Source organism: Empidonax traillii, unplaced genomic scaffold (assembly GCF_003031625.1).
Source record: "Empidonax traillii isolate 1590-97213 ecotype Southwest subspecies unplaced genomic scaffold, ASM303162v1 scaffold36:size2505666, whole genome shotgun sequence".
In the NCBI taxonomy this organism is placed as follows: domain Eukaryota; kingdom Metazoa; phylum Chordata; class Aves; order Passeriformes; family Tyrannidae; genus Empidonax; species Empidonax traillii.
In genome coordinates this window covers 1,866,743-1,869,984 of record NW_020955229.1, presented here as the reverse complement: position 1 = coordinate 1,869,984, position 3,242 = coordinate 1,866,743, and positions in this window count along the sequence as shown.

Below are 3,242 nucleotides of genomic sequence, written 5' to 3'. Positions count from 1 at the left end.
AACTACCTTAATTTGCCAGAAGTTCATTTCTCCAGACACAGAGTAAGGGCAAGCATTTTAGAAACTTTACATAAATGTCTCCTCTGCTTAGTCATTTAATACATAACAATTTGAAGACTCAGTATCTCAGGACACACCAGAATGAAACAAAAGCTCTAAGTCTAGGAATATGGGACAGTTGTTTTGGTATGGATAGTGGGTAGCAGAAGACACTGCTTTTTTTTTTTGGCAGAAGGGGAGAGGCTCTTCCATTCTGTGTTTGTTGCTGCTCTCTGTAACCATAGCTGGGGTTTCTGCTGTAGTCATGGAAAGGCCATGAGAAAATCTATATTCAACATACACGCCTGAAGTGTCCTCCAGTTTGAAATGTCCTACTATTTCAGGGGAGATTTACTGACCTTAACAAGGGAACAGCAAGGAAGCCAAGCATCATTCTCCAAAAGGGGTAGGCATTTTCTCTGCTAGTCTAGTGATAATGGAAACCCATCCCTGCCTTGCCTGTGTCATCCTCCCCTGGCACATCAGACTGCAAATCTACATTAATTTGCAATTCCAGGTCTCATTTTTGGAGTATATAGGTATATATAGAGAGGGAGGGAGGGGAGAAATTTTTTCCTTGGTTTTTCTTTGTTTTTTTCTTTCTTTTTTTTTTTTTTTTTTTTTTTTTTTTTTTTTTTTTTTTTTTTTTTTTTTTTTTTTTTTTTTTTTAATTATATCCTAAGTTGTTGTGCTGGTTTTAATCTAGGCCTTCCCTGGTTACCAGTTTGTAACCAAGGAAGGGGCAGTGTTCCCAGTATTCCATACGATTTTTACGTAAATCGTGGTATAAATAAGAAGGGAAGAGCGGCCTTCGTGCCTTCTTCTCTTCCGCTGAAGTTCGGGAACAGTGGGTCCCCGCGTTGGTTTCGCTTATCTAAGGCTGAGGCCTGCAGCATCCACTGACCTGCCACGTGGAGGCTTGGGGAATGCTGGCAGTGTCTGCCAAGCCTGCTTTCTAAGGGACGTGGTGAGATTTGTTTTACTAGTTATTTTACTAGTTCTCGGGTTTGATTGCGCATATCTATTCCGTGTCCCTTTTTGCTTCCTTTTGTCCCTTTTTTCCCCTTTCCCTATCCTTTGGGGGGTGTTTGGATTCCCTGTGCTGTGTACATAGCATCTTAACTGTAATATACATAAAATATATTTTTTATATAACTAGCTTGGTTTTCGGGTTCTTCAATTTGCATAGGTTTTTTTCCTTTGCCCTGGGGGGAAGAGAGGGGCTGCTACTGGGAGGTTGAGCATTTGGCAGGGAACCAAGTCCAAACCATCACATATTTTTTGGTGGCCCAGGACGGGGATTGTTTTGGTTATCCTGGTTTGTTTTGGAACAGTTACTGGGAAAACTGCCAAGAGAGGTTTGTTTATATAAATATACCTATTGTTTGGAAACAAGGAGAACGAATATATAAACATGGCTTTTTTATTCATTTTTTTGGCCATCCGAGTCCTTTTCATATATATCTATGGATTTCCTACAGGAAGGGAATCAGAGGGCACGTACCAATTTCTACCTTTCCTTGATTATGACCTCAAGGGCCTAGTAGTGGAGGGCCCTTGGATTAGAATTAGCCCCAATCCTGACAGAAATTGTTTAGCAACAGTGCTATTGTTGATAAAGGTCATGGAAGTGTTATTTAAAATTGGAAAGGTAGTGTGGTACTGCTTTCCTTGTTGCAGGAAAGGCCGAACCTCAAAGGGATTCGCTGGCACTTTGGAAAAGGCCTTGAAAAAGCCAATCTCTGGATGGCAAAGAATGTGAGCCAATTTCGGCAAATTGGTAGGACGCGTGACACCTCCCATTAGTTGGGAGTTCACACCAGAACAAGTGCTTAATCCTGATGAGATGGCACGTTGTTTAACTGAAGGGTGTTTTTCTTATGAGGACCCAAACATGCAGTTCTTTACTTTGTACTGGGGCCTGGCGAGTGCTTATCGAGCTGCCGTTGACTACTCTCAGAAGGCTATGGCCAAGGCAGAAACTCAAACCATCACAGTTGTATAATATTAACAGAGGTTTGAAACAACACCTTAGCACATTGGAAAGGATTAGTAGTCACCATATTAAAAAGGTGATAACGTAATAAAATCACAACTGATTATTTCAGAGTTTTCCATCTTTTAACACGTCTCCTCAATCTATCAAATAAATTATTATTCTCTAGGTTTTTAGGTTTTTGATTCAATTTTTAACGAGAAAATCTCGAATTCTAGTAAACACACACACAAAAAAGAGATTTCTGCAACAATCAAAGACATATTTAGATCCTGACTCACACTTGGGCATTTTTTAACTGATTGATAAATGACAAATTGCTCTTTAGGTACAATATGATTAACGGTAAATAATATGTGATGGTTGTCATAGGCAATGAATGAACAGAAGTCATATTTACTCACCATCTACAATACTTCATATCTCCTTATAACAGACTAATACTTCTCATGTAATAAATAACCATAACAAGGCCATAAATCAGCATTAAATGAAAGTGCTGTTTTAGAAAGCCAAACACCACATTACATGCTAGAACAAAGATTTTCAGTTTTTCTTAATAATAATTTGGTATTTGGTTTCTTTAGTCCCATTGACACTACTGACTTTTTCCTTAGCTAAATTCACTGAAAAGCAAGCATAGGCTTTACCTACCAATGAAAACACCATCAAATATCTCAGTCTCAGTTGCATAAACAGGTTTCTTGCCTGAAATTAGCTCTGAGCACGCAATATTATCACCTTTTACCCAGGCAGTATGTTTTTAACATACTGAGGACTGGTCTTAGACCGGCTACAACCCCGTACTCCTGACCTGTTGGGTGGGGTATTCATTCACTGAGCTGCTGCTGCTTAACACCACCTGCCTTGAACTTTCATGCCTGCTCAGTTGTTCTAGCTAATTACCGATTAAAATAAATAAATTTAATAACACAAAGTTTTATAAACCTGCAGCATGGTGGGTAGGATGCCAGCTGTGTCCCTTTACCTGAGCAGACCTTGTACATGTGACACGGGGTTGGAACAGGGACATATGTGCTTGATGATAAACCTCTCAAACATTAAAATTCTGCAGAGGCTCAACTGAAGGAGGAATGAAATACCTTACCCTGTGGTCCATCATGACTGAAAAGGTTTTTGGCTGGATGAGGAATTTTGAGTTTTAACAGTCTTCTCATTAAAACAATCTGTAGATAAAACTCAGTGC